Raw genomic sequence first — 14,395 nt, forward strand, 5'->3', positions numbered from 1 at the left:
CTGTTGTTCCAGTTTCTGGGAAAATTGAGGACTTTCTGGTTTCTGTTTTGTTTTCTGTTGTATTTGGATGCAAAAAACCCTAACAGTGCCTCAGAACCAATGGCAAATAATTTTTGCACTCATACTTGAAAGACATGCTGATATTTTGAATACAATATTATGAAGATTCATTATGACATTAACATGACAAAGTCAGCTGTGATGCACCAATTCAGGAGTAACTCTCTCATTTTAAAATAATATTATTCCTAGTCATGCAGAGAAATGTAATTAACGTAAATCTAATTTGCATACTCCTCATTTCATTTCTTTTTTACTTTAATCTTGTAATCAATACAAGTAATTTTTCAAAAAAAGTGACCTTAAGAAGTGATTAACATTTTCTTAAATTCAACCTAACAATTTTTAGTATAATATTATTAGTGTTACTGTAAAGAAACAAAAAATTCATTCTAAAAAGATATTCTCAAAAAGCAAAACACCTTAAGAAAATAGTAAAAGGTACATTATTTCATTTAAAAGAGTTGAAGTAAAAATTAACACTATAAAATATATATGCCAATACAGCCACAAGGTTCACGCCTACTGTGAATTTCCTTAAATGGTTCTTATGGACCAACAATTGCTGTCATGCTGCCTTACAAATTTTTTTTAATCAGGCAGAAAACTCTGAGTTTGGGGTTAATTATCTGTAATAGACACATGGGTTAATTGATCTTCCTTCTTCTGTATGAATTATTCACAAGCATATTTCTGAAATACAGTAATTATTCAAAGACTATTTTATGCAGACTCTGGTGAATAGTGGTGTTAAAAAATATTTATAGTTAGTGTATTTTAAAAATAAAATCACAATTCTGTTCTAATTTCCATGGATAGAAATCCACAGAAATAAATCATACATCAGTGAGCAGAAGATCAAAGCAACTGCCACAGTTGAGAGACACCAAGAATACTCTGAAACACAAAGTATTTCCAGGACCAAAGAAACCCAGAATTGAAAGTATAAATATTTAAGTTGCTGAATTCATTACACATTTTAGTCAAATTTTCTGTCATTGCTATAGTAATTATTCTTATTGGCACATCTTCCTTCAAATAACTCATTTGCCAGAACATTCACAAAAAAAGAAGAACATAAAGCAGTGAGTACAAGTGAAAGGATTAATTTAAAAATGAATATTCAGAGGAAATTATTTGCCCAGCTGGCAGAAATAACTGTAGTAGCTAGAAGTAATTACTGGATATCTGAACTACATAGTTTTAGCCAGGATTCAAAAGCCTTTTCTTTGCAAATGGGAATCATGGAGGTTGGGATATTTTAAATGAGCTTTTGATATTTGTTCAAGTCATAGTCCCATGTGACATGTTAGCTATCTATTGCTAGCTAAAAGAAAAATTCACTGTCTTGATCCAATCCTGCTCTGAATTTATCAACGTAGTAGGGCATAATTGCAAGTAGCTACTAATGTTCACATCTCTATCAGGTATTTCTATTAGAATTAGCTCTTTATAGCAAGCCTGAGAATTTTGAAACCAAATGCTGCAGCCATAAATTTATACTTCAAGCATAATTTTTTAAAAAATTTTATGTGATATATAATGGCAATAATTCCCTTGTAAGAAGTTAGAGTTAACAGCAAGCTTCATCATATTCATAGTCAGTATAACTCAGATGTTTTTATGACTTCCCGAAGAGTCATAGAAATTTTATTGTTTGGTTGCTTATTTTCATAAAAGATCTAGGGTGTTTCTTGTGATCTTTCATGCTGTGGATTTTATCATTCTAATGTTATATGAAACTACTATAAGATTCCTCCCAAGTTGTATGACTACTCTAAGTTTGTTTTATTCTGTTCAGGCAGATTTCAATCATAAGTCTTATAATTATTCAGTATCAATCTATATTTAGACTACTCTTCTATGCAATTAATTGGTGTGTTAGCAAAAATTATAATCTAGAGAGGGACTTTTTACAAGGTGCTGTAGTGACAGAACAAGGGGCAATGGCTTGAAACTAAATAAGTGTAAATTTAGATCTTTAAGGTCTCTTACAACGCAAACCATTCTATGATTCTATGATAACTGAGAAAAAGGTTTTGTATGGGTTGACTCAAATTACTTTACTGGAAAAGTCATAGAGAACTGCTTCCATGTTTTAAAATTAGACTTTAGAATCATGCTAGTGCATCCATCACATTAAATTAAGAAATGAAAGGTTTATCTTTGTCTCATGTTCCTTTCAAAATGTCATTCCATAATCACAACAAAATTATTTTGCCTTTCTACAGAACCTGTCTATTTACATGAAAATTGGGTTTTATCAGCCACTATTATTAGTAACTCATTCTTAAAAAAAAATAAAATGGAATAACATGATTTTTTTAAATTGATACTGAATTGCAGGAGACTGTCTCACAGTTCCTGCTGCCTTAGTGTAGCAGATGTCACTAAATTACCTCCAACTCAAACAGGTAAAGACTTACCCACTGAATTCCACAGTACCTCGACACTTCTGCTACAACCTTCAGGGTTTTCCACAGTCTCTGAGATTTGAAATCAGGACTTGATATCTCCTAGAAGGAAGTCTTTAAACTAATGACTCCAAAGGGAATAATTCTGGCATTAGGGCATACTGCCCATGTTATTCAAGAAATCATAGTCTAGAAAACCAAGCACTTATATTTAGTCATAGACTATAAATGTAAAATATATAATTCTAAACTTGAAATATGTTAATATGAATTTCTTCCAGATTATTCCATTTTCAATTCATCAACACTGCTTCAGTTATAATAAATTGCATTGTTTACTAAAAATATTTAACAGAGCTACCAAGGGCTCTGTATATTTATTTTCTTTTTATGATTTAAATGCAGTACTGTGCCTTTTGTATCAGATGTAGTCTATGGGTAGAATGTGTCATAAAGAATTTTGCATTAAAGTCTGTTATAAGAACTAGTTCTGTAATATGCTCATTGACAATATTTTGATCAGGCACGCCTTTGAGAAGTGAAAAAGAAAAACAGTGTTTATGGTTATTGCCAGTTATGTTATTGTCCTGGTTTTGGCTGGGATAGAGATAATTTTCTTCCTGGTAGCTGGTGCAGTGCTGTGTTTTGGATTTAGTCTGAGAACAATGCTGATAACACATGATGTTTCAGTTGTTGCTAAGTAGCTCTTACTCTGATCAAGAACTTCTTAGTTTTGCATGCTTTTCCAGTGAAGAAGCTGGGAGGGAGCAGAAACTGGCCAAAGAGATATTCCATACCATAAAACAGCATGCTCAATATGCGAACTGGGGAGAGTTGGCTGGGAGCTACCAATCCCTGCTCACTTGTGTTTCTTGAGTTTTATTCCTTTCTCTTTTTTATTTCCTATTATAATTTTTGTAGTTATAATTGTCATTACTATTATAATTTTACTTTATTTCAATTATTAAACTGTTCTTATCTAAACCCATGGGTTTTAACTTTTTCTGATTCTCTTCCCTATCCCACTGTGTGTGAGAGGGAGTGGATGGAGTCAGTGAGCAGCTGCATGGTACTTAGTTACTAGCTGGGGTTGAAGCACAACAGTTACGTATTTATAGTCAAAAGTCTACAAGTGAAAGAGAGGGAAGTGAAGGTCAGCTACTGGGAAGAAGAGGGTGTTCTAACTCTTCTCTGATTTTTGCTTTTGTACAGAATTCTCTTTTACAAGCACAGACACAAAAAGAAGGAAATAAAGCAGTTTTAAAAGCTTCAGTAGTTTAGACTAGTGAGAGTTTACCAGTTCTTTTCTTTGATACTATTTTCATTTTAAATCTTGTCTGCAGAGGAATCTTTTCATCCAGATAACAGTGGTTAATTGACTGTTATTTTCAATATTTATGTAATGGCACCACTCTATGTAATACATAAAGGCTTCCACAGGCATTTGAAAAACACAGATTCTCTCATGTGAGTTAGGTGTATTTATCAGGAAAAGAAAGATGAACTATCTTAACCAAGGCTAGTGCTAGAGAGATAGACGATTCTGCATGTTCCCTACATTAATGCTCTGCATGATACAAGCTGCCTACTGTGGGAATGAAGTTTCCCTAGAAACTGGAAATGCCCTGACATGTTGTTAAGAAAAATAAATTACGTGTATGAAGCTTTGTGTGATGTTTCTCATGAGGAGGGGGGAAATAACACAATTTCTAACTATGAATGCTATGAAATTTACGTGTGATTCCACACTGTATAGCTGGGCTTTAAATTTTTGATTCTATGTTATAATTATTTTCTTTTTCTGACCCCTAGTAATTAAATGACCCATTGGCCATTTCATGCCTTAAATACAGAACACGTGAAAGAGGTTTGCTCACAGCTAAGGAGGAAGAGTCATAACATAAATTAGGATCATAGAATAACATGACTCAGAATCATAGAACGGTTTCGTTGGAAAAGACCTGAAGATCATCTAGTTCTAATGCTCCAGCCATGGGCAGGGATGCCTCACACTAAACCATGTAGCTCAAGGCTCTGTTCAAGCTGGCCTTGAACACTGCCAGGAATGGAGCATTTACGACTTTGGGTAATCTGATCCAGAGCCTCCCCACCCTCACAGTAAAGAACTTCCTTATAACGAACCTGAAATTCCCTATTTAAGTTTACACCCATTACCCCTTGTTCTATTGCTACAGTCAATGACGAAGTGTCCCTCTCCAGCATCCTTGTAGCCCCCATTCAGAAACTGGAAGGTTGCTAGGAGGTCTCCACTCAGCCTTCTCTTCCCCAGGCTGACCAGCCCCAGCTTTCTCAACCTATCTTCATATGAGAGGTGCTCCAGCCCCCTGATCATCCTCGTGGCCCTCCTTTGGACTTGCTCCAACAGTTCCATGTCCTTTTCATTTTGAGGAAACCAGAACTACACAATACTCCAAGTGAGGTCTCACAAGAGCAGAGTAGAGGGGCAGGATCACCTCCTTCGACCTGCTGGTCACGCTCCTTTTGATGCAGCCCAGGATATGGTTGGTTTCTGGGCTGCAAACGTACACTGCTGGCTCATGTTTCCCATCAACCAAGACCCCCAAGTCCTTCTCTGCAGGGCTGCTCTGAATCTCTTCTCTGCCCAACCTGTACCTGTGCCTGGGATTGCTTTGACCCAGGTGTAGGACCTTGCACTTTGCCATGTGCTCACCTCACAAGCATGTCAAGGTCCCTCTGGATGGCATTCCTTCACTCCAGCGTATCAACCGAACCACACAGCTTGGTGTCATTGGCAAACTTGCTGAGGGCTCATTCAATCCCACTGTCCCTGTCACTGACAAAGATGTTGAACAAGATTGGTCTCAACACCAATCCCTGAGGGACACCAGTCGTTACTGGTCTGCATTTGGAAACTGAGCCATTGACAGCAACATTCTTTGTGTGGCCATCCATCCAATTCTTTATCCACTGAGTGTTACATCCATCAAATTTATGCCTCTTCAGTTTAGAAACAAGGATGTCATGCGGGACAGTGTCGAACACTTTGCACAAGTCCAGATGGATGATGTCAACTGCTCTACCCCTGTCCATCAGTTCTGTTCCATCACAGAAGGCCACCAAATTGGTCAGGCAGGATTTCCCCTTAGTGAAGCCATGCTGGCTGCCACCAACCACCTCATGTGGCCTAACATGACTTCCAGGAGAATCTGCTCCAAGAGTTTGCCAGGCACAGAGGTGAGACTGACTGGTCTGTAGTTCCCTGGGTCATCCATTTTCCCCTTCTTGAAATGGGGGTTATATTTCCCTTATTCCAGTCGTTGAGACCTTCACCTGACTGCCATGATTTTTCAAATAGGATGGCCAGTGGCTTAGGAACTTCATTCGCCAACTCCTTCAGGACTCGCAGATGGATTTTGTCAGGTCCCTTGGACTTGTGCACATTCAGGTTCCTACGATGATCTTGGATCTCATCCTCTCCTACAGTGGTCCCAAGGTCTTCATTCTCACAGTACCTTCATTTGTATTTCAAGACTTAAGAAGCATGGATAGAGCACTTGCCAGTGAAGACTGAGGCAAAGAAGTCATTAAGAACCTCAGCCTTCTCCAAATCCAGGGTAGGAAGTTTTCATGTTTCCTTCCAGAGAGAGCCCACATTATCTCTAGTCTGTCTTTTGTTTGTGACATATAGAAGCCCTTCCTGTTATTCTTGACATCCCTGCCCAGACTTAATTCTAACTGGGCCTTAGCTTTCCTGACCTGATGTCCTTGTATTCATCCCAGGCTGCCTGCCATTGCTTCCTGGATGAACTTCTATAAGCTTCTTTTTCCCTTCTGAGTTTTCTCAGCAGCTTGTAATCCAACCATGAAGGCCTCCTGGCCTTCTTACATTTCCTTCTTGTGGGAACACAATGCTCCTGAGCTTAGAGAAGGTGATCACTGAATAAAATCAGCCAGGATTCTTGGCAGCACCTTTACAGGGTGTCATGGTTTAAGCCCAGCTCATAATTCAGAACCACGCACCCATTCAGTCACTCCCCCCACTTCCTCCCCCCTCTCCCAGAGGGATGGGGAGGAAAATCAAAAGAATGTAACTCCCATGGGTTGAGATAAGAGCAGTCCAGTAACTAAGGTATAACACAAACCACTACTGTTACCACCAATAATAATAATGATAAGGGAAATAATAAGGGAAGAGAATAGAACTGCTCACCACCTGACGACCGATACCCAGCCCAACCCAAGCAATGATCTAGCCCTTTTGGGTAACTGCCCCCAGTTTATATAGTGGGCATGACGTGCTGTGGTATGGAATACCTCTTTGGCTAGTTTGGGTCAGGTGTCCTGTCTCTGCTTCCTCCCGGCTTCCCCTCCTCCTTGGCAGAGCATGAGGCTCAGAAAGTCCTTGGTCAGACCAAACATTACTGAGCTACAACTAAAACCATTGGTGTTATCAGCGCTGTTCCCAGGCTGAAATTCAAAACCACAGCAGTGCACCAGCTACTAAGAAGGAGAAAAATCACTGCTACTGCTGAACCCAGGACACAGGGGGCACACAGAATCAGGTTTTATGTGGGAAACTGTAAAAACTATTTTACTTTCAACTAATTCAGCGTGGTTAATGATTAATAGCTCTGAACAATATAAACTTTTCCTTAAGTTAAATTACATAAGCACAGGAAGTATTTCAGAAAATTATTCTGTACTCTTTTAAAGGAATAGAAATTCTTTAGATTTTCACATTAAAATGTATAAGCCCTATAAAGAAGCGTCATTACAAAATTATTGCTTCTGCTATGATCAGGTATCTCAGGTACAGATTCAGCCATATGTGCACTAGTGAAAGAGTTAACTGACCACAATTTCATGTTAATATAAGTCTGGTCTGTGTTCAGTTACAGGCCCCTCACTGCAAGAGAGATTGAGTTGCTGCACTAGGTCTGCAAAGTGCAACAAAGCTAGTGAACAGCCTAGAACAAAAGTCCTGGGAGGAACAGCTGAGGGAACTGGGGTTGTTTGGTCCGGAGAAAAGAAGGCTCAGGGGGGACTTTATCACTCTCTACAACCACCTGAAAGGAGGATGGAAAGAAAAGGTGACTGGTCTCTTTTTCCAAGTAACATGTGTCAGGACAAGAGGAAACAGCCTCAAACTGTGCCAGGAGAGGTTTACACTAGATATTAGGAAAAATTTCTTCACCAAAAGGGTGGTCAGATATTGGAACAGGCTTCCCAGGAAACTGGTGGAATCACTGTCCCTGGATGTTTTCAAAAATCATGTAGATGAGGCCCTTAGTGACATGGTTTAGTGGTGGACTTGACTTGGTGGTCCTGGGATAAAGGTTGGACTTGATGATCCTAAAGGTCTTTTCCAAACTAGTTGATTCTATGACTGTATGATTATTTCAGCCATAGTCTGGCCCAAGAAATTAGTTTCTTTGCAATTATAGAAAGAAGGTTTATAGATGTCAAATCTCATACTCAATTTTAAATGTTAGCAGATAGAAGCTTGAAGCTAAGGATCCTCAACCAAATTCAGGGATCCCTCCATCACTACTTATAGAGAAATTGATATCATTCTTTCTGTCCCTTCCTTGGAACAACGTTTGTTGACATAGATACAGGTAAACTATTTTAACTCTTATATATTATGGATGCAGTGATTTGTCACTCATCATGGTTCATTTTATGGAAATTTTAGTAGATTCAGCATAAGAAAACATATTTTCAAGAAATTCAGACATGATGTAGAAGAGCATCATATAAAAAACTAGAGGGAGCTGAGTCTACAAAATGTATATTAAGACATCATTTATCACTTCCCTTGTTTTTCATTTTGTATTACATCTGCTATGCTACAACTCTATTACTATTCCGGGCTGTGGTCATGTTCCTGCATTCTTAATGGTATCTCAACTTTTGTTTGTATTTTCAGGCAGTTATTTTTGGGTGATTAATTTGAATGTCAAAAACCAAACTGCTGTCTTCAGACACTATTCTGATCAGATTAAATGTGTCATTATACACAGGTATAAGGTATTTCAATTCTAGCCCATTGCTCAGTCTAGATAATTAAGTTGTCACTTCTTAAAGGAATTTATTACAATATAGTATGCAATTGTTTTATTATACATGAAATACTGTAACAGACAGGTTCCCATCAGTGGTTTGCAACTTGAATATGTGCATGACTGTCAAAAAAAAAAGCATGTCACTAGGAAAACGAATGAAAAATGAAAGTTAGAAAACGATTCATAACATTTCTAGTTATAGAATCATAGAATCACAGAACAGTTAGGGTTGGAAAGGACCTTAAGATCATCTAGTTCCAACCCCTCTGCCATGGGCAGGGACAACTCACACCAACTCACACTAAACCGTGTCACCCAAGGCTCTGTCCAAACTGGCCTTCAACATCACCAGGGATGAAGCATTCACAACTTCCCTGGGCAACCCATTCCAGTGCCTCACCACCCTCTCAGTAAAGAACTTCTTCCTTATATCCAATCTAAACTTCCCCTGTTTAAATTTACACCTGTTACCCCATGTCCTATCACTACAGTCCCTGATGAAGAGTCCCTCTCCAGCATCTTTATAGGCCTCCTTCAGATCCTGGAAGGCTGCTATGAGGTCTCCACGCAGCCTTCTCTTCTCCAGGCTGAACAGCCCCAACTTTCTCAGCCTATCTTCATACGGGAAGTGCTCCAGTCCCCTGATCATCCTCGTGGCCCTCCTCTGGACTTGTTCCAACAGTCCCATGTCCTTCTTATGTTGAGAACACCAGAACTGCACACAGTACTCCAAGTGAGGTCTCACAAGAGCAGAGGGGCAGGATCACCTCCTTTGACCTGCTGGTCACGCTCCTTTTGATGCAGCCCAGGATACGGTTGCCTTTCTGGGCTGCGAGCGCACACTGAAGCCGGCTCATGTTCATTTTCTCATCAACCAAGACCCCCAAGTCCTTCTCTGCAGGGCTGCTCTGAATCTCTTCTCTGCCCAACCTGTAGCCGTGCCTGGGAATGCTCCAACCAAGGTATAGGACCTTATTCTTTGATATTATCTCAGGGTTGCAGTGACCAGCTAATCCAATTTACAGAAACTGTTAATTCACTTCTGAACAGGTCATTCTACATATAATTGTGAACTTAATAAATTAACATGTATTGATTAAATAAACAATAAACAATAGAATATTCAAAACCACATCTATTTGTATTGAGTGAGATACCCTTCCTTGAACTTATAATTCATGAGGGACTAAAGAGGCAAAAAGAAGGCAAATATTTTCATAACAGAAACCATTGTCTGAACATGATGAATTCAAGAATTAAAGTCTGTCTTTTTCAGTAAGAATATGGAAAAATAAAACATTGGAGACCAGGAATGAAATAAAGTTAAATCTGCTGTGAGACCAAACAAAGCAGCAAAGTTAGTAGGCAGAATGTGTAGAAAATCAGCTTTAAAAATGTACATAGCTTCGATGCATTCAAATCCACAGGCTTAGATAAAATTCCCCCCAAAGTATTTAAGGGACTAATGAATGACTTGAAATTATTAGTCATTCTCTTAGACAAATTAAGCATGGAGAAAGTTCTAGGATACTGAAGAAGTCCAAACAGTATTTATTCTTAAAAGTCAGGTAAAAGAAGAACCAGGAAGTTTTAGATATCAGGCTCTTTTCAGTACATGCAAAGAGTGAATTTTTTTTTAAAACCAAAAGTTTTATAAGCTCTTAGGAGATAATAAGATCTGAAACAAACTCCCAGCATAGTTATGTCTATAACTATATAATTTATTTGTTTATTAGAATGGCTGCTTTGGTTGACAATGGGAAACAGTACATGAAGTATGTGATTTATGGTAATTTTTACATCTAAGTCATATAGGATATTGTTATAGTAAAATGAGGAAAATATAGTTCAAATGAAAAGAACTATTTCTGAAAAAAGTAGGGCTTTTTCTCAATTCTTTACTAAAAGCAAGTTAATCCAAAAAAGTTTCAGCATGTTTTATTCCATGCTTGCGCTACCAGATATAAACAGAATAAAGAGTGTGTGCATGAAAATTGTGAGTCACTCCAAAATAGGAGAAATCAAAAATATAATTGGGGTGAGGATCAGATTCAAGATGATCTTTGCAAATTGGAACAATAGCAGAAATCATCAGGAGGCAATTCAGATGGTAGAGCGGTAGATGTGGTTTTTCTTGATTTCAGTAAGGCATTTGATACTGTCTCCCACAGCATTCTCATAGATAAGCTAAGAAAGTATGGGCTTGATGATCAGGTAGTGAGGTGGATCAAGAACTGATTGAAAGGAAGAAGGCAGAGAGTTGTGGTCAATGGGGCAGAATCTAGCTGGAGGTCTGTGACTAGTGGAGTCCCTCAGGGGTCGGTGCTGGGACCAGTGCTGTTTGATATTTTCATCAACGACCTGGATCAGGGAACTGAATGTACCCTCAGCAAGTTCGCTGATGACACTAAACTGGGAGGAGTGGCTGACACACCAGAAGGCTGTGTTGCCATTCAGTGAGACCTGGACAGGCTGGAGAATTGGGTGTGGAAAAACTTGATGAAATTCAACAAGGGCAAGTGTAGAGTCCTGCATCTGGGGAGGAACAACCGCAGGTTCCAGTACAGGTTGGGGAATAACCTATTAGAGAGCAGTGAAGGGGAAAGGGACCTGGGGGTCCTGATGGATGGGAGGATGACCATGAGCCAACAATGTGCCCTTGTGGCCAAGAAGGCCAATGGCATCCTGGGGTGCATTAGAAAGGCTGTGGTTAGTAGGTCAAGAGAGGTTCTCCTTCCCCTCTACTCTGCCTTGGTGAGGCCGCATCTGGAATATTGTGTCCAGTTCTGGTCCCCTCAGTTCAAGAAGGACAGGGAATTGCTTGAAAGAGTCCAGCGCAGAGCCACAAAGATGATTAGGGGAGTGGAACATCTCCCTTATGAGGAGAGGCTGAGGGATTTGGGTCTCTTTAGCTTGGAGAAGAGGAGACTGAGGGGTGACCTCATCAATGTTTACAAATATGTAAAGGGTGAGTGTCAGGATGATGGAGCTAGGCTTTTCTCAGTGATGTCCAGCGATAGGACAAGGGGTAATGGGTGCAAAATGGAGCATAAGAGGTTCCATGTGAACATCAGGAAAAACTTCTTTACTGTGAGAGTGACAGAGCACTGGAACAGATTGCCCAGGGAAGTTGTGGAGTCTCCTACGTTGCAGATATTCAAGGCCCAGCTGGACAAGTTGCTGTGTGATGTACTCTAGGTTACCCTGCTCTTGCAGGGGGGTTGGACTAGATGATCTTTTGAGGTCCCTTCCAACCCTTGAGATTCTGTGATTCTGTGATTCAGGAAGGAAAAAATCTAAGTCATCAATGCAGTATCCAGACAAACTGGCTATAAGCAGTTGCAAAGGTTCTGCAGGACAAAGCTAACTGGACTAGAGTCAAGGCTATTATACAGTTTCAGAATGACTCTCTGAGAAGTATTCTGTATAAAACTCAAGAAATTATTCCTCTCAGTACTGGGAAAGCTTCATCTGCGGTAATGTATCCAATATGGGGAATGACACTGGTGAAGACAGACCAAAAAGATATTTAGAAGATATGATCTGATATTTGTTTTATACAGATTTTTAAATTCTAAAATTGGAGACTATCTAGACAACTTGATAATTATCTTGTGTTTTGTTACATGTTATAAACAAGGTTATGATCAAACGTTTTCCATATCTACTTGGGCAAGGACAAAGAGATAATCTCTTTGATTAACAGTAAAATGATATCCCTGGATGTCAGGAAAAAATTTTTAATACTGTGACAAACACTGAAATTGTCAAACTAAGGGAAATTTTAAAAATTTGCTTCCTTGAAGATTTTTAACAGTCATTTAAGGGATATAAGAATGTAGGAATGGCTGAAACAGGTTACTTCTCAGATACAGCTGTCCAAGACTTTAGGGGAAACAGCGTAAGTTAGATGGTTTTCCTCAGGTGAGGGGCAACGTTTTCATATTGTCCTGGAGAGGTGGGAGGAAGTGTGTGTGGCAGTGGATGTGTCTTCCTTAGAATACACACTGACCCCCAAGGGAATCATAAACTAGGACTGTTTTTACTGTGTTTAATAGTTTGAGATAGATTTTTCTTCTCTGTGTTTTTCTTATGAACCCTTTTGAAGTTTTTTAGCTTGCACAACATTCAGTGCAAACTTTTTTCATAGCTTTATGTGAACAATCTCCTAAGGATCATTTCAAGCCTTCCGGCATGATTCATGACCTGCATAATTCTTCCTATTGTTGAAATTTCACGTACATTCTGCTTACTGCAGTGCAAACAAGCTCTTAGCTGGCATGTAAAGGGTCTGTTTACCAGAATGTGATTAAGAAAAACAGAGGATTATAGAGCAGCAAAATGGTGTAAAAGGCACACAAATACCTGTATTTTAATCAAAAGCATAAAATATAACTGAAAAATAGAAATCTTTTGCAGAACCACACAGTTTTCCATTCTGCAGAAAACAACCTTATTTGAGATATGATTTTATCACAACTTGGCAAAAAATCATACATAATTTCTAAAAGATTTTTTTTGACAGACATTATTTTTCTAACTATTCTTTCCCTAATTTTTCTAACAATATTTTGTTAAAATTTTTTATCCTAATAAACACTGAACTTCAAATAAACCTTCTATTTCATCAAGAAAATAATTATTACTAAATTTCAAGAAGTCCTTTAAATTACCACCTACAAACTGAATGGAAGCAAAAGATTGGTTTCACATAGAGAAATGCTTATTCAGCCTGCATTTCCTGCATGTGGTTTTGCAATAGAAATAGTTATGTATCTGAGCTTGCATATTCTCAATTGCTTGGCAAGATATATGACACTAGAACCCCCTTTTTCTCCCTTTTCCATGTTGTTTTGAGCTAAATTGCAGGTTTTACACACAATACATGTAATGAATTCTGACATATGTCATTATAATAACCTTTATTCAATTATATTAATGGATTTTGAAAAGACTATTGGCAACATTAGAGTGATCATTCTACTTTTTTTTGGTTTAGGAAGTGCAGAAGAAAAATCGAGACACTATAGTATGCGGCTTGCCAAGAAAAACCTTCTATTAACAATTTATGCAAAAAAGAATTTGTCTTAGGTGGCATAATGTATATTTTAAGTAACATTTAACGTGTCCCACTGGTCTTAAAAAAGCCTGATACATAGCATGTTTTTCTCTTGAAGAAAATAATGCCAATCACAGATCAGCCCAGAGAGTCTTTCCATGCTTTGTGAGTCTTGACATTCTGGAAAACATAATGTCATCTTGTTAGAGGCCTTTGGTTGACAGACATGGAGACAGATACAAAAGCAAAGCTTGTTAGTGCTACATAATAAAAACTGGATGGTAGTGTTTTTCATATAAGCTTTGAAGCCTTATAAGTATCTATGAGCAAAACTGTACTTACAAGAGAATTCTAAAGATAATGCGTTTAGGTAATCCTAGAGGACTCTGGGGAGGTTAAGGCAACATTGCATATCAAGCTATTCATGCTTTCACACAAAAGTGGAAAAAAATTAAAGAAATGTTTCCGAGTAAACAGATTTTAAAATAGTCACTGTCCTTGTAAAACGCAAAGCTTAGTTTCATTAAAAAAAAATAAATCTATAAACTATCTTTAAAAAATTTACAGGTTCTTTACGTTCCCATAAGTAAATCATCACAACTTCTCTCATTAACTCTTCAGCAGGTCTAGAATACTGTTATAATAACACTGGTGTCATTTATTTGTTAAGTTTACTGCATGTTTTTTGGGGTGTATATGAGAGACACCATAAGGCTTACACACAGGGATTAAACTTTGTTGCTGGTAGTCTGAATTTATTTTTACTATGCCTTTCCTTTTATACTTTTCTTTTAGTGGCTTCTTGATAATTTTCT

Source organism: Psittacula echo (genome assembly GCF_963264785.1).
Source record: "Psittacula echo genome assembly, chromosome: 1".
Classification (NCBI taxonomy): domain Eukaryota; kingdom Metazoa; phylum Chordata; class Aves; order Psittaciformes; family Psittacidae; genus Psittacula; species Psittacula echo.